Here is a 27,922-nt window from a genome sequence, read left to right as displayed (position 1 = left end):
AAATGAGCTAGGTAGGTGGTTTATGTTAACAAATTTTTATCTAATGTTTAAAATATTATTTCTTCAAATTATTAAAATATGTAAATAAGAATACTACCAATGACAACTCTTCTAAAATATTCTGAGTTTGGTAGTACCCTGGCTAGTTTTGTGTAAACTTGGCACAAATTAGAGTCATCTGAAAGGAGGGAATCTCACTTGAGAAAATACCTCAATAAGATCCAGCTGTAATAAAACTTCTCAATTAGTGATTGAGGAGGGTGAAGCCCATTGTGGGTGGTGCTACCCCTGGGTACCAGGGTTCTATAAAAAAGCAGGCTGAGCAAAACTATGAGGAGTAAGCCAGTAAGCAGCACACCTCCATGGCCTCTGATTCAGCTTCTGCTTCCAAGTTCCTGCCATGTCTGAGTTCATGTCCTCACTTGCTTTGATAATGAACACTGATAAGGATGTAATAGCCAAATAAATCCTTCCCTCCCCAACTTGCTTTTTGGTAGTAGTGTTTTATCTCAACAATAAAAACCCTAACTAAGACCTTGCCTAAAATTACATATGATAATCTTTATTTATTTATTGGATTTATTTTGTCTCTTTTGATGACAATGTTTCCCCCAAATAGCTCTAGATTAAATAACAGAAGCCATGATATTAGGTATGAAAAATACCCTTTTGTTTTGATGATCAGGAAAGTACAAGAGAGTCCCAAAACTGTATAGCCTATTATGGTGATATTTTATTTGTGCTGAAATGTGGTGATATTTTATTTGTATGTTAATAAATAAATTTTGCCTGGAGATCAGAGGACATAGATAGCTAGCCATAGACAAAAGTCAGGTGGTGGTAGCACATGCCCTTAATCCGATCACATGGCAGGCAGAGTCTCTGTGTGCTCAAAGACACAGCCAAAGGTGGTGACACACGCCTTTAATCTCAGGACCAACCATAGAGACCTGGAGTTCTGTATAGATAGGCAATGATGAGGAAGTAAGGTGGCTGGGCTAAGAATCAATGAAAAGGCAGAACAACAAGGCAATAAAGGCTCAGGTTAGACAGGAAGAAGCGGCTTCTCTTGGGAAGCTATGGCAGCATGGTAAACTAAGGTTAGTTGGTGGCTATTCTTATTTCTCAATCTCTATGGCTTTCACCCCTGTATTTGGCTCTGTGTTTCTTATTTATATGATGGTTTAAATTTTTGTCTACAGTCTAGTGTTACTCTTTATTGCCCCCAAATTTTAAGTTATGTCCCTATTGCTGAAGATATCATATACTTTATACCAATACCAACTAGTTGAGAATCACAATGGATTTGACCTGAAAATCTGCTCTCCATCATACAGAACAGTGAGTGCTATTTAAGCTACCAAAGGAAGAAAGTATTTGATAGCTCAATTATAGTGGCACTTATAATTTGGCAGAAACAAAACAACCAACAAATGATCAAGGAAAAATTTTCATGGTTCTATAAACCAAGTCAACACCTTTCTGGCTTGCAAGGCCATACATTTGAGCAGAACCTGCTACATCACTTTTCTAAACCAGTATGTATAAATTCTGTGTTATAAATACTGATTCTTATGCCCATAGGTAAGCATAGCTCTCATGTTTTTTCAAAAATGAAGATCACTGCATAAAGTCACAACTGGTCAAAACAGAGAACAAAGGACTATGGGTGCCAGCTGCAGTTGCCACACCTACAACACAACCTCTATGGCTCAGGCAACATCACGAAAGAGGACTGTAAATAATTAAGAGCTAGAGAAACCAGGAGGGTTGCTGCCAGATTCTGTCTTCTTACTATGACATGGACACTATATTCATGAAATCTCATGCTTAAACATGATCTGAACAATGACAACACTAGTTGGCATGCTGATGTGGATTAGGGAAATCACATGAACTCCCTCATCTAAATAAAGAGCTACAGACAACTAAAGACTACTGAGAGTGGTAGAACTGATCTCCCTAAGGGATGTACCCTGTAAATAGTTATCTAATACCAAATTATGAGTTGAGCTCTTAGAACACAGGTAATACTAAATTTAGTGTACTAAGCAAGTGTTATATATATATAAATATGATGCAATTCTTTGAAAGGGAATAGGTTCTGACATGATTATTTTTATTTTTGTTTCTCAGTTTCACTACAAGAAATAACTAAAATCCAAAATTGAAGAACGCTCTTATGAGAAATGTTTACTTAATTTGAAGCAGCAAGATCTATTTCTAACCTGTATCTTTATGCAGAAGACACATACCTTTGAGCTGGATCCTGAGGTGAGAAGATCCACCTTTAATCTGGACTAAGCTGTCTATTGCAAGCCAATATAGGGCATGGCAGAAGAATCCTTTGCTTGCTTGCCCTGTCTTTTTTTTTTTTTTTTTTTTTTTTTTTTTTGCCAGAGCTAAGGACCGAACCCAGGGCCTTGCACTTGCTCTACCACTGAGCTAAATCCCCAACCCCTGCAAGTTGGTAGCAAGTTCATTTCCTTACTGGCATTAGATCCCACTTCTGGAGAATTCCCTCATCTGTTGTTACATCCCATCTGACCCCTCTAATCTCATGGCCTGAAAAACTTCTGAAATCATAGCCAGCCATCATTGTGTTAGCTGGATCTCAGCCTGTAAGTCAGCCTAATAAATCCCCACTGACCACTTCTCTATGTATATGTATCTAGGTATCTATGTACCTATATCTATCTCTATATCTCCACCTTCATATATATATATATGTGTGTGTGTGTGTGTGTGTGTGTGTGTGTGTGTGTGTGTGCATGCGTGTGTGTATTCAGAGAGATTAAGTTTATAAGTTCTGTTAAACTAGAGAACCATGACTAATACAGATGCCAGGTTGGGGAAGAGATTAGATAAGAGAGAGGAAAAGAGAAATTTTTGTAACTATACTTTAATTGAATAAAAGAAGAGTCACAAATAGTAACTATTCCACATACTCAATATTTCCTATTCTTGAAATTTCTTCTGCCAAATAAATTATTCAATTATTTTACTACTTAGTTTCAGGTAAATTCTTAGGATAAAGACAGAAGCTAGCCATATTCTTTGGCAAAGCATCACAGGATTGGCCTACAGCTCAGATGCTGTTTTTGCTATACTCTGAAACACCATATGCTCAGCCTCAGCTATCCTCATTACTTTGATCCTTGGTTTCTTCTAATCAGGCTCTTAATAAGATGGCCAGTTAGGCCTTATTTATGACATTTAACCACTGTATTAGTCCAAAGTTTTGAAGTCAAAAATTTCCAAAGACCAATAGAAGTAAGATTATTCACAGCAATAATCCTACACTTGTACCAACTTCTGTCTAAAATACCTATTATCTTGCATTGATAAAATAACATGATCAAATGTGATGTATGGAAGAAAGAACTTTTTGGACTTACAGTTTCAGAATAAAAGTTTGCAATGTTGGAGTAACACAGCACAGCAGACAACGCAATCATGAAGCTGAGAGAAGACATCCTCAGTAATGAGAAGAAAGCAAAGAATTAAATGGAATTGGGCTAAGGATATGAACTTTCAAAGCCCAGCACCAAGGAACAAATTTCTTCCAGCAAGTCATGCTTCCTAAAGATTCCATAACTTCTCCAAGCAGTGCCCCCAACTGAGAACTGAATTTTCAAATCACCCCAATGTAGCCCCTGTATCCAGTTACCCATCCTGTCCTTTCTCATCACTTATGCTCACTCTATCTTTATCCCCTTCTAGGTTTTCTAGGCTATACCCACATTGAAGCGTACACACACACACACACACACACACACACACACACACACACACACACACATATATATATATATATATATATATATATATACACACATACATATATGCACATACACACACACACACACGTACATGCACATGCACACCTGGGACCCTGCAAGCATCATGGCCTGCAAGGAAAAAGTCTGCACAAAGAGAAATATGAAACTCAGACTCAGGTCAGCACCACTTCAGCTGGTGCTGGGTCGAAACTTGCAGAGTCTAACCTCAGTGTTTATTCTTCTCTTAGACTTGTAAGCACAGCACAATTTTGGAAAAAAAAATGTTTCTGTGTGAAAATTATCACTACAAAGCTTTAGGTATAACTATATAGAAACTTCTTAGCAAAGTAACAGAGTACCTGCAATCTTTATGATTCTATTGACTGATAAACAATACTTAGGACAATGGCCTAAGGAGAATCTGCTATAAGCATAAAGATAGATTCTATTGATCAAGAATGTAACATATGCTGGAGCTCTTTCATAAAGATGGGTTCCATTCACTGAGAAAATAAGCTCAGGATGAGGGCATGTCTTAGTTTGGGTTTCTGTTATGAGGAGACACCATGACCACAGCAACTCCTGTAAAGGAAAACTTTTAATTGGGGCTGGCTTACAGTTCAGAAGTTCAGTCCATTGTCATCATGGCAGGAAACATGACAGCGTGCAGGCTGATATGTTGCAGGAGAGGAAGCTGAGAGTGTTACGACCAGATTGGCAGCCAGCAAGAAGAGCGTGAGATACTGGATCTGGCTTGAACATCTGAAAGCTCAAAGCCCACCCCCCAGTGACACACTTTCTCCAGCAGGGCCACAGCTACTCCAACAAGGCCACACCCCCTAACAGAATCACTCCCTATGGGCCTGTAGGCACCATTTTCATTCAAACTGCCGAAGGCCAGAACAATGTTCGGGGTCTGGGGTTATTTCGGAAGAATGGTTCCATAGAATATCTAAATGATCACCAGGCTGTTAGACATTATTCAGTCCAGGCTTCCAGGGGACCAGCCATTAGTCATTTTTTTCTTCCTTGGAAGAAAATAGATCTGCATGTTTAGTAAGTCGAGATCCTCCAAGTTTTCTGAAGCTGTTCCTTCTTCTCAACACACAAACACACAAACACACACACACACACACACACACACACACACACACACACACATACACACATACACACATACATACATACAGAGACAGAGAGAGACAAAGACAGAGAGAGACAGAAACTGAGAGAAAGAAAAAGAAAGAGGGAAGAATCTGTTTAGGAGAGTGAACATGAGATTTTTGACTTTCCTTGTTTGGGTGTTTAGATATTTTTGTTTGTATTCTAGATATTAATTGTTTGCCATATCTATGGCTGGGAAATATTTTCTTCTGTAGGATACTATTTCAGTCATCTAACTGTTCCTTGTGCAGGGCTGATGCTTTTAGCTTTCATGAGGTCCTATTTGCTGATATGTGGATTCATTTCCTGAACAACTTGAGCCATATCCTGAAGTGCTCACTTGTAACTGTATCCTGAAGTGTTTTTCTTTCTTTCTTTTTTGATGCCTTAAATTTAGCTTGTTTATTTCTTTTTTTTTTAAATTATATTTGTGTTTCAATTTTACACTTCAGCTATGGGTTCCCCAGTCCTCCCTCCTCCCGCCCCTACCCCCACCTTCACCCCAGCCCCTCCCCTCCATTCCCATCTCCTCCAGGGCCAAGACTCCCCTGGGGATTCATTAAAACCTGGTTGATTCAGTACAGACAGGTCCTGTCACCTCCTTCCAGGCTGAGCATGTGTCCCTGTGTAAGCCCCAGGTTCCAAACAACCAGCTCATGCACTAAGCACAGGTCCTGGTCCCACAGCCTGGACTGGCTTTAGCTCAGCAGTTATTTGGACAATGCATCTGTTCGCTACTTTGCCACACATGAAGTGTTTTTCTTACTGTTGTCCTTAGCAGTTTCAATTTTTGAGGTTTGTGGGACATTTAGGGTTGAATTTTTGTGCAAGGGGAGAGATATGATTCTCCTTCTATTCTTTTCTATCTGTATACACGGGTTTTCCAATACTATTTGTATTGTTCGTTCTAGCTTTGTCCCAATGAATAGTTTTGGCATTTTTGTCAAAAAGCAGATTTCTATAGCTGTGTAGGATTCTATCTGGGTCATCTATTCTATTCCTTTGGTCTATATGTATAGTTGTATGCTAGTACCATGCTGTATTTTTTATGATCGGATAGTATTACTTGAAATAAAGTAAAATGATACTTCTGCCATTACTCATTGCTTGTTTGAGCAATTCCAAATCTAATGTTTCTAAATGAATTTTAAGATTCTTTTCCTCTATATTTGTGGAGAAAATGTTGGTAGTTTTATGGTGATTGAGTTGTATATGTATATTGTTTTCATTAAGATAGCCATTTTAACAGTATTAATTCTTCCATCTCAAGACCATGGGTGCTTTTGGCATCTGTTCCTGTCTTTTTCTGTTTTTCACTTGACTGCTTAAAATTTTTCATTATACATTACACAATTTATAAAATTATAACATTGTCTCAGTTTGTGGTCATGCCATCATTGCTCACTAGCTAGTATAACAATGCTGCATTTTTTTAGGAGGAGCAAAAGTCCTTGAAATACAGCAATGAGCTGCATGCTTGTCTGAGATCTCACCTAGAGTAATTCATATTTACTCTGATTACAAGAAAGTCACCAACAGCTGGGAGTGTGAGATTTCTCATGTCATGTTATCATATTGGATTTATATTGTTCAGAGAACAATGTAATATTAGTTTCTACTACATGGGAATCTAAATAAACCGTTTAATATGATGCTTTGTATGTTTATATATATTTGTAAGTAATTACAAACTTCTGAGTTCTTGAAATAAAAGGGAACTACTTTTAGCAATGCCTCATGTCTTAATAAACAACAGAGATGTAAATATGATGAATTTTTGAAATTAAGATTAAAATTTTATTAATAAAATTATTTTATGTGTAAGGAAGGTATAATCTAGTCAGAACATAATTTAAAAACCCAGATAACCCCTGGCTTAAATAAAACAGGAACTTGAATAAAACATAGATTTTATTCTTAAAGTTTCCATGATGAAGAGGACACACCTAGTTTAGGCCACTTACCATAAACTTTTCATGTTTCATAAGCAACTCATCACATTTGTGAAAAAGGTATGACACATTTAATAGCACCTAAGTAATATTATTAGCAAATAATTAAAAATTAAACTAAATAAATATACAAGTTAAAACTGGAATACTTTCCCATTCATTGGTCATTAATTGAAAATACTATGCTGGTGTGTTTTATCAACATGGATTAACATTTTCAGTAACTGAAAAATTTTCACTGTTACGTTAAAATGGTAAGTTTGCTCATTTTTGTCTTGCATGCCTAAATTTATTTTGCTTTCTGTCACATATTTTTCAAATCATCACATAGTGGATAAATAATGTGATGTGATTTCTAATAAATAGAGCTGGGAAACATACATTTCTATGTCCTAGGAAATCAATAAAATTATTATTTATTATATTACAATTTTATTTTATTAGAAGAAATATATTTTTCAGTCCTTACTAAATCAGAGTTACAGAACAGTGTATATGAAATACACATGAAAGAACTTTAAGTTTCTCATATCATGAAATTCTTATAGTGTGTTATTATTTCTATATGAGATAGTACATGAGAGTGTCTGTATATTTTGAGGAAGAATACTCATAAAACGTTCATGAGAAATGTTCATTTGTCATACACAAATATACTATGCAAAAGTCAATTCATTGGTTCATATAATATTAAACTCTAAAAGTTAGATATTGAACATGACAAGGAGCTAAGTCCTAGCATTATACCTCAGTTACCTAATTCATGCCTCTTGATACTGTATTCTTGATAAAATAGTAACTATTTTATCCATATTTTAAAATTACAAGATGGAAATTATATGGATTACATAACTAAGAACTGACAGAGTCAGAGATCCAACTCTATGAGTTTAGATCCAATTTTATTCTTCACTACAGTGCTCAGCTTGAATATACCTTATCAAGGACAAAGATGCACATAAATTTCTTCCTATTTCTCTTGTGATTGGTATCACAATAGCCCATTTCACAGCTGAAGCTCCTGGGGAAAACAGAGATTTGGAAAAGAGTAGATATTAATTATTTTTCATTCTGTAGAATTAAATTACAACTACATATAGCAAATTCTCTACTCTCTGAGGTGGAAGGCCAACACAAAGAGATTAATAAAGATTTTCACTGGCATGTAAGTTACTCCTCATTCCTGTATTCTATCAACAATTGCCTTGTATGTATAAAAATGTGGGACTAAAGTCCATGTAGAGAAACGAGGAGAGGGGAAAAATTTCTGAAAAGTTTTTTAAAATGTGATTTGTGATGTTTTATTCAGATACACAACAGATAATGTCTATTTCGATGAAGAAATTCACCATGATGCTTGTCACACAAGACAGTCCCCTGGTTCAAAAATCAATCATCTTTTCTAAAAACTCATACAAAAAGTGTTTTAATTATAATTGCAAGAAATCCTCAGTGGAACTTTGCAATAAATTAATCATGGTCTGCTTTGAAGTAGAATATAGGAGTAAATGAACATTGTTACAAATGGCAAGAAATTCCCAATGTATATTTTTATTATTTTAAAAAACCTGTAAGTCTCTGGTTTTAATGCATACATCAGAATGTCAATACTTAATTATACACTCCTCTCTGGAAAGCAGTAAAATTGATGTGTATAAACATCTTTCAACGAAAGTCAATAGATCTAATGTCAAAGGCAATGAAATTTCAATGCATGATCTCTTTCATCTTTCCAATAGAATTGGCCCTGAAGATGTCTCCTTAAAGAGAAAGAATACTTTGTTTGTAAAACTTTTCAATACCATGCCATATAATCATTCAATAAATAAAAATATTAAGATCTATGGAAATTAGATTCAGTTCTACAAATGGAGCAAAACTAAAAGAATTATTTACTTTACTGACCTCTCTGCCTTAAACTTTTGATAAGGTTTCTAAAGAAGAAACCATTTATCGACTGCATTTCTCTTGTCTCTATTTTGTGGTGGTAGAAATAATGAGCTGAGTGATAAATATATCTAGCTCAAATGCTACTTGAAAGGCCTGAAAGCTTACATGTTTGCACTAGAGGCACTTATTTCTAATATTATCAAAACTGAGGGCTCTTAAAGTATCACCCAGAACTGAGTACCATACGAGATTGACTTACAATGCAAGTAGAATCCAGAGGTTTAAAACATATCTACTGTTTAAAAGATGGTACTGTTGGAGAAGGATGATAGAAGTCGATGAGTTTATTTAGGAAGATTCTGATGGACTTGGTGACTTTGAAATTCTGTTATGAGCATGTTTCCTTGAGGCAATATGTCACCATCTGAAGGGATTAAACCTGCATCTTCTACACAAATCTAATGGTCTCCTCTAAGTCATTGGCCATGTAAAACAATGTTGAACTTTTTTGGACACACACTTCATATTTCTCTTTTCTGCAAAGATTTAAAAAAAATACAAGTACTTATATCTACTTAGGGAATATGTGTCCTGCTAGTAAGTACATGAACAGGAATCTGTGAAACATGTTTCTCAGGGGTAAAATGATCAGAGATAACAGACAAGGAAACATAAAGTTGGATTAGGCCAAATTTATTAATATGAGTTCATCACACTCACACCTTGAGTTGAAACTTCTTACAGTTCAAATGGTAAGTAAACATACAACCAGTCAACTTGTCAAGTTGACTGAAACATAAATCAAAAGGTAGCCTGTAGTGGGTAACTTGGAAACATCAAACTTCCTTGTCTGAATACAGAGGAGGTATTGACATTTTTAGGATAATTTGAATTTTAGAGTAGATGTATTTAAGACTCCTTAAAGTACCAAATGGAAGTCTAAAAGATATGTCTTCCTCTGTATCAGTGAGGAATCACTGTGCCTGGAATGCTAACATTTGTAAAGATTTTATGATGGCTCTTTCAAGTAGCCCAGACCTTACAGCAGATTTAGTAGGAGTACTTGAATTGTGGTAAGATGGATGCCCATGAGCAATCCTGAGTATCCAGAAATAAGATAGGCAGTATTCTTGTGACGGACAAGAGTATAATCAAATGTGATTAGTCTAATTCCTTCATGCAGATAACACTGCCTGTCTGCTTGTGGCCTTACTACATTATTAGTAGATTTGCTTATGCCAAATATTTCAAGATCAAATGAGTAGACATTTTCCACCAGAATCTTAAAAACAAAGAATTTCTGCTTCTCATTGAGTTTCCAAAAGTGGGCCTGTTTATAAACACAGAATCTCTGAGGAAAAAAAAATGCCTAATGAATCTCTTTGGATTTGGGAAGCAATATATTATTCAGATGAATATTTTTTTCTTGGAACCATTAAGCAGAAAAGCTGCAAGCTTTGTCTGGATCCTAAAACAAAAGAGAATTACAAAGTGTTAGGGTGACTGTGTAAGGTGTTTTCTGTTTTGTCCATATAATCCAGTGGATCCAGTGAGGTTGATTTCCTATTTTTCAATTAAAGCTGGCATATCTAGTTTACACGAGTCTTCAATGCATCAGCCTTTGGACTTTATGGAGCTATAAAATTGACATCTTTGTCTCCATCTTACTGTGTGTACATATTGAAGTGTATATATTGAATCAGAGAAGACTGTGGAAGAGGGTTGGAAATATTGTAAGAGCCAGGGGATGAGAAATTCTGCTGCAAGATTGTGTCTTCTAGATATGTCTGGGAAGCTACACTCTTAACATCTCATCAATATGTCTGCTTGAGCAAGACCTGAACAATGACAACACCATTTGAAATGCCAGCCTGGATGGGGAAAGATCCACATTGCCCTACCCCTAAATAAATAACTACAGGTAATTAACTACTGCAAAAAAAGAAGAATTAGTCTTCTCCAGTGATGAGGCCCTTAATTGGTTATCCATTATCAGCTGTTCAACTCTATAAACATATACATGAAAACAACACTAAATGGACTCATCAGGTTGTATTTATTTGTATATATATAAATATCTATCTATCATCTATCTATTTATCTATCTACATATATGTGCCATAAATTTGAGAAGGATTAGGTGAGGGACATGAAAAATATTGGATTAAATGAAAGAAATAATATGATAATATTATAATTAAATAAAAGTAAAATTTTTTGAATTCTTTGAGAATTTTATATGATATATTTGATCAAATTTATCCCCTTCTCCTGATTCTCTCCAGATTCTGTCCACCCCAATATTCTGGGTTTAATTAGAAACTTTTAAGTCATCTTTTCTGGACATATTCTGAATTCAGATAATTTGCTCTGTAGAATGACAAACCTGGTCTCCAATTTAGGCCCCAAAGTTCAGCTCCTAAGACTTATTGTTCAAATGCCTCTAGAGAAAGTATTCACCCACAGTGATTCAATTTCATTTTGTATGAAATACAGACAAAATATCACCCACATCTAAGTTGTTGGATTTAGAGCATTGACCATAAGACTCTATAGAATTATTTTCACTTGTCAATCACTGTTACCTTATTTTGCATATAATAATCCCCCCCATTTTCCCCTTTTATTGAAAATAGATTCTTTTCTCATACAGTATATTCTAATTACAGCTTTCCCTCCCTCTACTCCTCCAGTTTCCTGCATACCTGTCCTCCCACCTAGATCCATTCTCTTTCTGCCCAACATTGGGAAAGAATAGGCTTCTAAGAGATGTAGCTAGAGTGTTCCTGCCTGGCCCACAGTCAGGACAAATCTCTCTCACCCGCCAGGCCCATAGACGCTCAGACCCAACCAAGTAAACACACAGAAACTTACATTGTTTACAAACTGTATGGCCATGGCAGGCTTCTTCTTCTATCTTAAATTAACCCATTTCTCTTAGTCTAAAAATTGCCACGTGGCTCGTGGCTTACCAGTACCTTACATCTCGATTGTCATGGTGGTGGCTGACAGTTCTCTCTGCCTCTGCCTTCTGTTTCCCAGAATTCTCTTCTCTGCTTGTCCCACCTATACTTCCTGCCTGGCTACTGGCCAATCAGTGTTTTATTTTAAACAATCAGAGCAACACATTTGACATACTTGAACATCCCACAGCAAAGAGATAATAACCAAAAAAATGACAATAAAATATAGTAAAATAGAACAAAACTCATAGTATCAAAGCTAGAAAAAGCAAACCAAAAAAAGCAAGAGATCCTAAGAGAAGGCACAAGAAGCAGAGGCCCACTCAGATACACACTTCAGAGTCCTGTAAAAATACTAAACTGAAACCTAAAAAGCTTATGCAGAAGACTGGTGCAGAGCCATGCAGGCCCTGTGCTTGCTGCTTCAGTCTCTATGAATTCACATGAGTATTGCTCAGTTGATTCAGGGATACTTCTTCTCTTGGTGTATTTCTTTATCTTTGGGTCTTATACTTTTCCTGCCTCCTCTTCTGCCAGGCTGTCTGAGTTCTGAGGGGAAGGAGGATTTGATATGCATTTAGAACTAGCTCGCTCTCTCTCTCTCTCTCTCTCTCTCTCTCTCTCTCTCTCTCTGTGTGTGTGTGTGTGTGTGTGTGTGTGTGTGTGTGTGTGTGTATGTATGTCTGTATTTTTTACAATCTGCTGCATGAGGAAGCTTCTCTAATGATGACTAAATAAGGCACTGACCTATGAGTATAGCAGAATATCATTAGGAGTCATTTTATCACTACTTTTTTTAAAGACCTGTAGTATTTGGTTTTACACTAGGTCTCTGGACTATCTACTCTATGGATTTTGGTCACCCAAGCAGTGTTGGGTAAGAGTTACAGCTCATGGGGTGGGTCTTAAGTCAAATATGACATTGGTTGGTCATAAAAACTTTGTGCCACCACTGCCCCAGCGTATCTTCTAGATAGAATACCATTGTAGATAGAGTGTATGGCTAGGTTGGTATTTATGTTTCTCTTTTTGTAACCTGAAGAGTACTTTCCCAAACCAAAGACACTAAAATGTATGAATGAGAGAAGGCTCAGCAGTTAAGAGCACTGCATGCCCTTCCAGAGGACTCAGGTTCAATGTCCAGTACCTGCATGGTAGCACAGAACTGCCTGTATCTCCAGTTGCAGAGGATCTGGCAAAAAAAAAAAAATGACAAAATAAAATATAACAAAATTCATAGTATCAAAGCTAGAAAAGGCAAACCAAAAAAAGCAAGTAATTTTTAATATTTTGACCCAGTTCTCTGTAATACATTCTTATGTGAGAATATTTCACTTGAAATCTTTTCTACAGCCACACTCTTTTATATACATACATATATATACATATATATATATATATAAATATATATATATAATTACACTATATATATATATATATATATATATGTGTGTGTGTGTGTGTGTGTGTGTGTGTGTGTGTGTGTGTGTGTTCACACACATCATGATAAACAACACTATACTGGGTATTGGTAAATGGTGTTATATTACTCATTTGTGCTTAAAATTCACACAAGATTTTACAAATTGGTATGAATTTTACCTTAGTAACATGTTAATTGGATCCTTAAAATACCCCCTTTGTAATATTAAATATAAGACAAGTTAGTTTCTATAGGGTGTTGTAACCAAGGAGTTAAAAATATGTGTCTGAAGTTACACTATGTAATTGTTGTCCTTACTCCTGGAGACCTAGAACACTATAAAAAAAAAAAAAAAGTGCACTGACTTATTGTTCCAGAACACAAGACTCTTGCATGCCCTTTAATTCTCAAATGTTCCTTATGATCTTAAAATAATCTATGAACAAAGCCTGGTTCAACTTTGTTTAATAATGTTATGTGCTTGAGTCTTTTTACCTCAGATCATCTGGATTTTTTCTTTCAAATGCTGAGAATGGCCAAGCAGCATTAGTTAATTTTCCAAAATATTCTTAGGGCTTATTCTTTATATTATAAAGCAAGATGAGTGTTTTTAAAAATGTTATTGTTCACTATTTTCTTTGTCTTTCCACAAGAGAAAAATCATGTGATCTGTGAGAGGCACCAGTTCTCTTCTAGCATATATCTATTCCCCCAGGCACAGCACTTGATGAAGGTGCTGATAAGTGATAAAGGCAAAGAATTCCATATATCAACTTTTCCCTCTCATCTCCTGTAGGCATGAGGAATGCACTTTACTAAACTCAAATGTCAGAGCTGTTCTCTACATCCCAGCATGACAGCTCAGCAGTGTGCAGTTGCACACTTAAGCAAAATTGCCTGCTTAGCCAAGTGTCTAGAAGAGATTAATGGTATCCGTTTATTCTAAATAAATCTATCTTGAGGCCATGTCTTGAATTGTTTGCCTAGTTATACATAAGACTCCTTGAAAGGTCCTGGGATAAGCATAAAAAAGATAAAGGATTTCTTAAAGGTAATTATCTTCAGTCAATAATAATTAGTCAATGAGTAGATTGATTGGACACATGTCTTGAACTCATCCTGAAGCACAAAAAAGTTAACATTAAATTAGTTTCCTTTTTTTTTTCTATTTCATGAGCCTTAGGGATGTTTTTCCAGGCTCAGAAAAGGAATATTTCAATAAAAATTGAAAATGTTTCAATCTAATTAGTCATTAAAGACAATAATAAGGATTTCTGTGAATACTGACTTAAGTCTGTCCCTATGATTTAAGAACACAAAACTAAATTCATGTATGACTTCTTAATTCACACATAAACACTATTCTAGCTCCTGACAGAAAGAATTTAGTTTTGTTTATAGTAAACACATGTAATTATCTTCTTGATATTTCTTCCTCATTTCCCTCTGCACAAATTCAATAATCTTTATCAATAGACTTACTTTTTTTAATTGTTGAGATTGTCATTTAATTACAACATTTTCCCATTTCTACTCCTTTCCTCAAAAATTCCCTATGTCTTCCCAGCTCTCCTTCAAATTCACAACTTCTCTTTTTCATCAACTATTATTGATACAATATTGATAATATTGCATGAATATATTGTATTGTATATATATTCATGTGTGTGTCTTCCTGAATATATCCATTTAACCTGTTGTGGTGATATTTTTATTTGTGCTGAAATGTGGTGATATTTTATTTGTATATTAATAAATAAAGTTTACCTGGAGATCATAGGAAATAGCAAGCCATTTTAAGTAAATACAAAAGTCAGGTAGTGGTAGCACATGCCCTTAATCCTATCACTTAGCTGGCAGGGTCTCTGTGTGTTCAAGGACACACTAGGGAACAGAGCCAAGCATGGTGTCACATACCTTTAATCCCAGTACCAACCAGAGACCTGGAGGTCTGTATGGACAGGCAGTGACAAAGAAGTGAGGTAGCTGGGCTAAGAGCCAATGAGAGGGCAGAACAGCAAGGCAATAAAAGCCTGGGTAGACAGGAACGTGTGGCATTTGGAAGCTACAGAGTTAGTGAGGTAGGTTGGCTGGTGGCTCTCACTATTTCCCTGATCTCTAAGGCTTTCACTCATATATTTGGCTACGTGTTTTTTTATTTAAAAAGACCATGTAGAAATTTGTCTACAACCTGTTGAATCTATTTAATGTTACATGTATTTAGGTTTTCAGAGATGGCTGTTTGACACTAGACAACCAATAATTGTGCTCTGCCTTGGGGAGGACCACCCAAACTGCTCTTAGCTTTACTTACTTGCCTATTGTTCTTTGTATAGGGTTTTTGTCTCATGGCATTTTCTTCCATGTGTGTTGGTTGGTTGGTTGGTTGGTATCCTCATTGTTCAGTTCATGTTTGGGCAGTCATGTTGGTGAGCCTTTACTTACAGTTTCTGATCTCACTAGGAGACTCAACTTTACCGAGTAGTTCAGATGAGCTATTTCTGTTCACTTAGGAATATTCCTGATAGGCTTTGCTTTGCAGTACTGACACTCTTTGGAAACAGGTATGAGTGGCTTTGACATGAGTTTCTCTTCTACAGTTATACTGAAGAATTACATTGAGTTGGATTTAAATCTCATGTCTTTATTTCTGATGCTTGCACAATATTGTTTCTGGTTAACTGATTTAAATATAGCTTTCCAGGTTTCCACTATAGTCAAGAAATGAGAAATTTTCATTTTAAAGAATATAGTATGTGCAGATTTTTCTAGCAAAGTGATGAATTAACTTTAAATTTACAAAGAAACCTAGGCTGTAAGGGTAGAAAACTGGGGAAATCATTGTGTACTGATGAATGGTCACCACTGGATCATCACCATTGGAATGGATATAACATTCCTGGTTTTATTTTATGTAGTAGTAAGTGAATGGCACATGACAAACATGGGATAAGGCTTACTTCTCAACCAGAATGCAATCCATATAACGTTATATGTATGTATATTTTCAGGACTGACTGACACTAAACAACCAAGAGTTGTGCACTTCCCTGGAAAGGACCATGCCCACACTCTCCCTTGTTTACTTATTTGCCTGTACCAGTATATAGTAACACCAGAAAGCTTTATGTAACTGAATGTGGGCACCTCAGCTAATTTGTTAATGGGAGAAGATTCTGATCGGCAACAACAAACACTCACATGAATATAAAATGTGTATGTTATCTGAGGTGTTTCTGGTAGGCTAGTCTGGGTCACATCACACAACCCACTGCAGTTTTGGTTCTACACAATGAAACATCAATCAGTGATATATAAAACACCACATCACAGACTGAAAACAAGCCTAATCTTTAAATTCAAGTATTTTCTTTCTTTCTTTCTTTTTTTTTTTTTTTTTTTTGGTTTGTTTTTTCAAGACAGGATTTCTCTGTGTAGTTTTGCACCTTTCCTGGATCTCACTCTGTAGACCAGGCTGGCCTCGAACTCACAAAGATCTACATGCCTCTGCCTTCCTAGTGCTGGGATTAAAGGTGTGTGCCACCACCACCCAGTAAATTCAAATATTTTTATTCCACCTACATTCTTTTTTCCTCTTGTGGAAACATAATGGTTTGCCTTTTCCTGATATAATTGCTTAGAATGCATATATCAGGTTAAGTGTAATTTGAATTGTATCATTGTAGCCTGTTTATGTTTCTAAATGTTGTTTGAGATACTAATTTATGTTTCATAAAACCATCACTCAATGAAAATTAGCTTGGGGTTAGGACAGAATGACAGAATTTCCAAAAACTTAAAGAATAAATCTATAAGTACTTCTACCATTTCAAATGATATGTTTATATTAGATAGCACTCTTAATATTGATGGTTATAAAATTAAAATATTGATCAACTCTGAAAAACAATGCATGTGCTCTGAATCCCAGAGCATCAAAAATTTAGCCAATATCCAGTATCTAGGCAAAAATCAACAAGCACATCATTAGTATGCAAAATTGCTTTTTACCTATAATAGCTGGTAAAGTATACTTGTAGCAAATCATCATCTTAAAAAATTCATAATTTATTGTGGTATATCTATTTTGTGTAAAACATACATAATCCTGTCACATAAAACTTTGGTGATGAAAAGTGCTCATGAGTAGAAAAACTTTAAGATGATCTGAGACAAGAAGCCTAAAAATCGTTTGCTGAAATGATTCTGGCTTAAGGTTATGTGATAAATCTACTGTTGGCAACACAATGCTCACCAAATTTAATTGTCATGTCATCTGTGCATTCCTGATGTTGGTGAAATCCAGACATAGCTTTGATATGAGGTTTATGCCTAGTTTTATTTATTATAACTTGATATACCATGTGTGGTTGATATCCTCTAGGAGGCTTGCTCTTTTTTTGAAGGAAATCAGAGGAGGAGTGAGTCTAGGGGAGAGGAGAGGTTGAGGTGAGAGACGGGAACAGGTAGAAGGAGGGGAAACTGCGGTTGGGATGTAATGTATGAGAGAAGAATAAAAGAAAAGTAAAATAATACATAGATTCATATTCAAGGAAGCTTTAGAAATGACCTCAGCATGGCATAAAAAATTTAAAAAAAATGATCTGAGATTTGAAATTAACTCACTTTTCTTTCTTTTTATTTGGCTTCACTGGGATGGCTATTCTTGCTTGTCCACCTGACTACATCTGGAATTAACTAAAACCTGTGAAGGATTTTTCTTAATTAAATAATTTGAAGAAGACCAACCTTTAACATGGATCTTTTGAAATAGCAAGATCCACCTTGCTTAATCTGGACCACATTTTGTGGTGGCAACCCATATAAAAGACATGGAAAAAGGAAGCTTTTGCTCTTTACCTGCATGCAAGTCCATCCCTTCCCTGGCATTAGAGCCTATTCCTTTGAGATTCAGGTATAAACTGAAGACCAGCTAAGACATCCAGCCTCACAGACTGAACAACTACTGGATTCTTGGACTCTCCTTTGGTAGGCATCTACTTGACTAGCTGGATCACAGCTTGTGAGCCACTCTAATAAATCCCCTTTCTATATATGTATAGATTCATCCTACCAGTCTTTTCTTATAGGAAACTGTGGTGAGATTGTGTCCCCCAATATATTGTTCAGCTTAATAAACTTATCTGGGGTCAGAGAACATAACAGCCACTAGATAGATATAGAGGCCAGAAAATGGTGGCACACACACCTTTAATCCTAGCATTCTGGAGACAGAGATCCATCCATCCAGATCTCTGTGAGTTCAAAGCCACACAATAAACAGCCATGTGTGGGGACACACACCTTTATTCCTAGGAAGTGATGACAGGAAGCAGATGGTATATAAGGTGTGGAAACCGGGAACTAGAGTCTGCTAAGCTTTTAGGCTTTTGAGCAGCAGTTCAGCTAAGATCCATTTGGATGAGGACCCAGAGGCTTCCAGTTTGAGGAAACGAGATCAGCTGAGGAATTGGCAAAGTGAGATTAGCTGTGAGTGATTGTGCTTCTCTGATCATTCAGTGTTCACTCCAATACCTGGCCCTGAGTTTTTTTATTATTATTATTTATTTTTTATTAATAAGACATTTAAAAACTCATGCTACAGGAAACACTGACTAATACACTAACCTTCACTGAGTACATCATGAAAAATAATCTCTACCACCTCATGTATAAGAGGTCTGTTAGATAATAAGAATATTTAAACAAAATTACTAAGACACTATTTATTAAACTAACTGTAGAAGGAATTTCCTACCAGGCTATATTTTATATATTGTTGGTAGTGATGTTTCCTTTTTATACCAAAGTATACCATGAAGTATTTCTACCATAATTTCTACATTATTTTCTCTGAGGCCCCTAGACGTAGCCTGATGGGGGTTCATGTTGATGCATATTTTAAATAAAGATAAGGCATAATCCTATGTGTATTCAAAGAGTTATTATGAAGTTCTGATAAAATTACTCTAGAAAATAATTGTTCCTACTTTTGAACATTTCATCCTCTTCCCTTCCCTTCCAACTCCTTAAGACAGCTGCTACTCTTCCAATGCTTTAAAATGGCAAGCATGTTCTGAAAGTACCAGTGTTTTGGGGATGACTCTTATCTTTAAACTAATTTGTTACTCTATACTTGGGATGGCTATTGTTGGTTGTCAACTTGACTACATCAGAATTAACTAAAACCCAAGTGGCTGGGTACATCTATGAAAGACTGTCTCTTAATTAAAAATACTTGAAGTGGGAAGACCTACTTTTAATTCAGATCTACTGAGGCTAGAAGTTGTACCTTTAATCTGGGCTGCACCTTCTGCTGGCAGCCTACAGAAAAGACATAGAAACCTGAAGCTGTTCCTCCTAGCTTGCTTGCTCTCACACTCTCTGGCAAGTCCATTCATGAACTGGCATTAGAGACAACGTCTTTGGGATTCTGACATATTCTGAAAACCGGCTGAGGTATCCAGGATCGTTGACTGAACACTTACTGGCTCCCTGGATTCTGTTGTTTGGTAGTCATGATTGGACCTTCTGCACCAAAAATTTGTGAACCATGCTAATGGCTTTCTACATACATATAACTTCGTTCTATTAGTTCCATTTCCTCTAGAAAACTCCACCTAATACAATACTTCCTCATTCTATTAAAATATCACAGTGTTCTAGACTTTACATTAGTAATTTCTAATTACATAGTAAAATTTTTTTCTGTGTATGCCATTGCAGTTTTGCTCTTACTCCTATTAGTTAATTTTGTAACTTGTTGAGAATTCAGTTGTGTCCTAAGGACATGGATCACAGACTTCCTTTCATCGCTCTGAAAATTTAAATCTTCTAACTCATGTTGTCTTTACAGTTTGTGAGAGTTTATAATTGTTATTAATGATCTACTCATATCACTGTGGATTAGGATCTTAACAAATATTTTAGTTCATCATCATTTTCTACAAGTATATGACAACATTACTTTCCTGCATTCTAGAAATTAAGTGCATTTATACCACTTGCTTTGTTCAATAAAATTTATGCATGCATCATGTGCCATTTCTCATGAGAATTAATAATAAATAAATCCACCACCATCCTATTACTATTGTGGGTACCACTAAAAAGAAAATAGCTCCATCAGTATGAGTGCTAAAGTGAAAAGAAGCAAAGAAGAATGTCTCTCCTCTGCACACTGAGATTAACATAAGGAGATACAGATTAAATAATCTCTTTTTGCTACAAGCCATAGGAATGGCATCTTGAGTGTTTTGGAGAGTGTTTTTGTGTGTGAGAGGGGAGGAGAGAGACTGGGAAAGAGAGAGACAGACAGATAGACAGAGACAGAGAGATGAGAAAGAGAGACAGAGACAGAAGAAGAAGATATTTTTATTATTATTATATATAAGTCATAATAAATTACATGACGGCTAAATGTGACAAAACTTCAGGATTTTGGGGGGGGGTACTGAAACAATATAGCTGTGAAACTCTATTTTGTCAGGGAAAGTGGGCATATGTTAATGTGAAAACTGCTCAAAGTAATGACTTATCTAAAGTGGCATAGTATTTGTATTTCATTGGCTCAAGTAAATCACATGGCTCTCTCTAATGTTAAATTAGTATGGATGCCTGCATTATCTGTTAGCAAGTGAATGCAATACCTATATATAATAATGAGAAAGCTTGGAACCATATCTCCTAGAATTCTCTTTTAGAAATTAATAAAGCGGGCTAGAGTTGGGCGGAAGAGATGGCTCAGTGGTTAAGAGCACTGGCTGTTCTTCCAGAGTTTCTGAGTTCAATTCCCAGCAACCACATGGTGGTTCACAACCATCTGTAATGAGATCTGGCGCCCTCTTCTAGCATGCAGGCGGAACACTGTATACATAATAAATAAATCTTTAAAAAAAAATAAAAGAAAAGAAAAGAAAGTAATAGAGCTGAAACCACTACTGCCTGGGTGTGGTTATGAGTGAGCAGAGATGCATAGATGCTTCTGGCGAAAGTTGAGAATAGATACTACACTGTTTCCACCTGTGGTAAGTGATGGGAATGTTCTTAGAAAATCTTTAAAAAGGCAACTATTCCCAGCTGGAATAGTTTTTTGACAAACACCTTTTTCAACATTCCGTGCCAAATTGCTTAGCTCTCTTTCTCATAACATGTGGTAGCACTTTCTCTGTCGTCTTCCAAGAGCTTCCAAAGGAGTTCTTCCATGGTCTCCTCCACATGTATATGAGACTTTATTATCACTCAAATTTGTGTTTGGAGGACTTAGAATGACTCTTTCCTGACCAAGCATGCACTGATATGTCAGCCTTTGGCAAATAACAAGTTTATAAAATTAGCATCATCCAGATATTCAAGATTTCCTCTAATGACTACCTCACAGCGTATTTCTACTGTTTTCTATTTCTAAACAAGCAAAACGCCATATCCAGTTAAACTTCAAGTTCACAGGCTTGGTTTGTGACTGATGTATTGTAATAGTCAACTGAGTATAGGAAGAATAAAACAGACATTTTGACATCAGCTCTACAGTTGTTGTTTTTATTCATATCTCAAGGTCTCTTTTTTATCTGAAAATCAAAAGAAACAAAGAGAAAAATGTGGCCTTCCAATTCTCCCAAGATAAAAATAATAACACAATAGAAATATGAAAACTACAGTTATTCTACTTCCCCCTAGGGCTTTTGTTCACATCATGTTTTGTGATTTTTCCTTTCAATAAAATTTTGACTCGTTAATCATATACTTTTCATGGACAATGACACACAAAGACTTCAAGGAGGAATAGTATTTGGTTTTCAGTTATTTTGAATATTGGCCTGTGTCTATGTGTGCTGTATGTGTAATGTTGATATGTGTGTGGGCACTTGTATGAGTACAAGTATACATAATCATGTGTGCCTGTGTTTGGAATCACTAGTCTTCCGAGATTGCATTGGACCTTACAGAGGATGAGTCTTTCACCTGAACACAAAGCTTGTTGATATGGACTGATCTAGCTAGACATAATCAGGGATCCCTGATTATGTTTGCTGAATTCTGGAATTATAATGGGACATCATGCCTTCTGCCAGGTCGGTACTAAGGATCTGTACTTGGGTCTCTACACTTCTATGACAAGCACTTTATCCAATGAACTGTCTCTCCAAAGTTTTTAGGGCACAGAATAATCTTGTATTTTCTGCCCTTTTGGTTGTTGATTTTCTAGACTATATGCACATTATTCTAAAGCCTGAAGAAAATAAATGAAGCAAATCTTAGATTTAGATACATGGTGCACCTGTGACTTATATTTTTAAGTTATTAATGTCTGATTAGTGAAAATGGTGTGTTTTGCTGTAACAAAACAGTGATTATCTTGGTTTACCCATCTTTGGGAAATGTAATATTTTTAACACATTATCAAGATCAGAATTTACTGAAATAGATATCAAGATATTGATAGACATTAAATTCAAATGTACTATACCTAGTTTTATAAGTATATAGCCTTATCAAGACACTGTACACTAAAGCTTAAACCTGAAATAAACCCCACAGTCTCATGCTATGAAATAAACCCCACAGTCTCATGCTATGAATGCTGGGTCCCCAGATTGTAGTGTAAATTTGAAAGCTCTGGAGCTCTAGAACGCAGGCCCTGGTAGTGAGAAGTAGGCCATTTATACCAACCTCTGACTCCAGCCTGATCTGGCTGCTTCCTAGTTTACAATGGAGTGTATTGGTGAAATTATTAAGGCCACTACACATATTTAAAAGGGAGGTTTATTTTGTGGGGTAACTTACAAATGAAGGGATAGGTTGCAGGGTCTGGGAAAGGTATGGCGCAGTCCGGCGGTGTTCTCTGGAGAACTCTGCTGGGTCTACCTCCAGCATCCAGGGTCCTGGAACCAAGAGGCCTGTCTTCTTGATCCTGGGTCTTCAGCGTCCTCTCTCAGCCCCATCTTGTAGGCATAACCATTACTGAAGCCTCAGTAGGGGTTGGAACTTCCAGGCCAAGGCTGGAATGGCTACCCACTACAGGGGTGAGGAATTTCTGACCCACATGGCTGCTGCCATGATTGCCAACAGGCTCTGCCATGGATACCTTGAAAGGGTGTGCAAAAATAATCCTTTCTCCCTGAAGTCTTTTCAGTCAGGTATTTTTGTAAACATAAATTAATATTATGCTTTCTACTTCTTTAAAAATTAAGTGCCTTTTACTTACTGTATGTAGTAAATATTGCTTTCAACTGGATTCCTTTGCAAGTGTCACAGGGGACATTTGCTTTGTATGGATTTTCTATATAACTTGACTGGGAAAACGTTTTAGAAGTTAGCCTTGGTTAATCAGGATGTTGAAAGCCAGTAGCCTCTGGGCTTAATGCCCTTGACACTTTGAAGGAAATTTAGTATTTCTTTTCATCTGGTTCAATTCGTACTTTCTCCTTCATTGTGCTCTGCCTTCTGTTTGTCTGTCAGTCAAGGTACCTGGACAACTGTGGACCAGACCAGAAACTAATGGCTCAACAGATGTGTTTAATTTGATGATACCATTTTTTAAATTTAGAATTTGTGCACTAGAGTATTTTAAAGAACAGTATTATCAGAAAAAAAAGAGTGAAGGAATATTATAAAGCAGTAGTTAGGTTTTTGTAGTTGGTGGGACTGCAAATAGTTCTCATCTAACTTAGAACTTCATGAATAAAAATTCAAATGACACATTCAAGAGTAATCATTAAGATTATTTAGATTGACTAAACTCACAAATCCATTTTAAAAGAAACCTCATTAATTAGAAGTCTTAATATTAAGCTGAAATGGGCTCAAGATTGACCTGTATGTCTAAGATTACCGGTGGAATATGACAAGGTTGTAAAAATTATATGGCAATGAAAATACAAAATACATCAGATGTGATATTGGATGAATTCTTTTGTGAGTCTCAAATTTCTTTGAAGAACGACACTGTTGAAGGATACATGCCACCACTTGTGCAGACTTACTATGAAGTTAACTAAGTATCAAGGAATGGCTGCAAGCAGAAACACACCAGCTGAAATTTGTAGATCAAATGCCCACCTGTGCACTTGTGGCCCTCAAGTTGTGATAAAGAAGATATTTCAACCTCATAGTGGGAAAGATGGCCTGGTAGTAAGTATATGGATCAACTGAATATTTACAGAGAAATAAATATCTCATACTCAACTACAAAATAAATGCATTATAAAAATATCTGAATAGTAAAATAATTAAATTTCCAGAGGCTATGGATTTGTTCCAGATTAAGATACATCAGGTTTGATCAGCCAAGACCACCTGAAAGGTCTCCGATGACACCATGGCCCAGATGATCTGACATCCAGAATGGTTTCAAGGCAACTGGCTCAGAGATGCACCCTAATGGACTACTCCATAATCCTAAAATTTTCTTTGTGTCCCCATAAGAAACAGCGCCCCCCTCCAGCAGGAAGTAGTAAGAGAAACTACGCCCACATTCCCAAAATTATCAAGCTGGCTTTGGAGATGGAATTGGCTCACTCCTTCTCTAAACCCAGACATATTGCTAAAAAAAAAAGGTTAAGAGAGTCTTGTGTCCCAAATCAGAAGAGCCCTCTGGTGTGGGACAGAGAAAAACCAATATTTTTCTTTAAAGCAGGTTGATTATAAATGTGATCTCTTTCTAAAGATAAAAAGGGGATATGATATAGATATGACAGGATGAAAGGGTAGATTAATGAACTTACTTCTAAAGAGCAACAACTTGTTTAAAATGTTTTATATTGGTATAGACTTTAGTCTATTGATACAAACTTAAAGTTAATTTTGTTATACTATGTATATATTTCTACTCGTGTTTAAGGTATTATGTTTGTATAGCTCATTTAAAATTGTAATGGAGAATTAAAAATAGATTAATAATTAATCATCTGTGATAATCATACTCATAGCCATGTTAGTTAAGTCTTCTGGGTATACATAGAGATATTTCAGATAGATAGGTAATCTTCAAATACTTCAAAGACCTACAGAATATGGCATTTAAAATATTTTTAAAATTTAGACTTTCTCTACAGTGAGACATGTCTGCTCCTGGCAACACCAATTTACTTCAGAGACAACGATGGGCATTGAAGACACTTCATATCTTATCTTCACCTTGGCAAAAATAGCCATTTGGGCAAGAAACTGTTCTTGCCTGGACTGCTTGATTAACTGGACATGCAGGACCCATAGAAAGGTGACCACTGAACTTTGCTTGAAAAAATGGTCCTTCAGGTTCCTGCTTCACAGAGGAAACTGCCAGACATTCTACAGGACACTGAGAAAAATAACCAAGAGACTCTAGCCCTGTGGGCTGAAGACAGATGCCCCAACTTTACAAAGGAACATTAGGTGACTGTCCAGGCTGCCAGCTGTCTCTGTCTACCCTGCAAGACTCCTAAAAAATGCTTACATCCTTCTCCTGGTTCTCAGGTAATATTATATCCTTCTGAGGTCTTTGATGTGGTTGAAGACCAGATAGATATAATTTCCTCAGTTATGATAAAAGATACGTTAGATATAAAACCTTAGACTCATAAGATAGATAGGATATCTTCTTTAATATTGCAACTGTAATTCTTACTTGATAATTGTTTTGTTATATGTAATTGTACTATGTAAAAGTTAAAACCTTCCTTAAAAAAAAAGAAAAGGGGAAGTGCTGTGGATATCGGTCTTTGTAAATAAAGTTCTGATTGGCCAGTGGCCAGGCAGGAAGTATAGGCGGGACAAGAGAGAAGAGAATTCTGGGAAGTAGAAGGTTGGAGAGAGACACCGCCAGCCGCCGCCATGAAAAGCGACATGTAAAGACACTGGTAAGCCACAAGCCATGTGGCAAAGTATAGACTAACAGAAATGGGTTAATTTAAGATAGAAAAGGTAGATAACAAGCAGCCTGCCACGGCCATACAGTTTGTAAGCAATATAAGTTTCTGTGTGCTTTCTTGGTTGGGTCTGAGCGACTGTGGGACTGGCAGGTAAGAGAGATTTGTCCTGACTGGGCCAGGCAGGAAACTCTAACTACAGAAAATATATTTGCTTATTTTGTTAACATCATCATTATTATTTGTTGGTATGTGCATGCACACTTGTGCAAACATGCATGAGTGTATATGCATGCACACACATACACATACACACACACACACACACACACACACACACACACACACACACTGGAGGCATACATTCTACAGTATGTATGTAAGAGTCAGGGGATACTTCTATGAAATCTATTCACTCATTTCATTTCTAATGGGTTCTGAGGATGGAATTTAGGTTGTCAGGCTTGCAGGGCAAGTGGCTTTCTCTGCTGAACTATTTTTACCAGTCCTCCATGTTTAAATAAACAGAAGCCTTTAGCAGTCCCTTCAGAGAATGAAACCTACATTTCCTATGGGTATATTTAACGGGTTTCAATATGTCAATCATCAACAGGCATAGGGTTGCTTTTAAAAACTAATACCTTATGTTTTTACCTGCTGCTTAGTTATATAATTAATGGATACATTTGTTCACATTTTGACCTTGTGAGACAATGATGAGTTGTCTGCAAAGTTCACCTTTGAGTGTAATGCCGTAGAGATTCAAAGAAAAATATTTTCAATAAAATCTAATAGCATTTTTCTTCCTTTGCTTTCATCAGTTATATTTGTTCCTTGGCAATTTCATACAAATACATAGGGCATACTGATTATTCTCATCTCCCACCATCTTTTTTCTTTCTCTTTTTTCTCTCCATCATCTTTAATCTCAATTCCATTTCTTTTAAGCTTCCATACAATTTTCTTTCATACATTTCTTTCTTTGTTTTGGGACCTCATGAGTATAACCAGGATCCCTTATGCAACAATGGATGTGGAGCTACTCCATGGAGCCTGCTGAGCTCTATAGTAGGTGCACAGTTAAAGACAAGGGCTCCTCCTGTCTCTGGACTCTCTCGTTAGCTGACAGCTCAAGAATGCGAGGTAGAAACCCATGAGTACCTCCCCGATCAGTGACTGACTGTGGATAGGGCTAGTCCTCTACATGTCCAAACCCTGTAAACCCTAGCTAAAATGAGTTTATGGCAGTAATAGTAGAATCATGTTGAAAGAACAGCATGGCACAGCCCTCCTTTCTGAAATACAATGATCATGTTTTTCCTGTTTCCTCATTTTGAATCTTCCCTAAGCTTTAGAGGAGGTTGCTGTAAATGTGTTGTTTCAGGCTGGGTACTCACTTGTCCCTTATTGTAAGCACTCTGGGGAAGCCTTAAGTTTCTCCACTAACCACTGTTCACTTCTAACAGAAGCTTGTCTGATTTAGTCAGAGAGTAGTTGTTTCAGTGAGTATAAACGGAGATTTAGAAGGCAGTTTGATGATAAGTTGATTTAGTTGAACAACAGTAGCAAGTCACTTCTTTGGGCATATGACTTACCCAGACATGTATTGTTATCTGGGTTACAGTACCAGGCATTGAATACCTCCTGTGTAATGGGCCTTATATCCAATCACAGGCAGTGGATTGTCTTTATATTACTGTTATATTATTATAACAATATTGTTATATTATTATAGAAATCATAATATTTTAAATAAATTTAGGATTTGGTGTGATGATGAATTCATAGTGATCCTTGGACACATGTGGGTCATGAGTTGTGAACTGGATATATAATTTCTAAATTATTGCCCTAGAGAATTCAATGGAATTAAAAGTATCCAGAATAAATTAGTATATTTTAT

This window comes from Onychomys torridus, chromosome 14 (assembly GCF_903995425.1).
Source record: "Onychomys torridus chromosome 14, mOncTor1.1, whole genome shotgun sequence".
Classification (NCBI taxonomy): domain Eukaryota; kingdom Metazoa; phylum Chordata; class Mammalia; order Rodentia; family Cricetidae; genus Onychomys; species Onychomys torridus.
Note: the sequence above shows the minus strand (reverse complement) of the source record.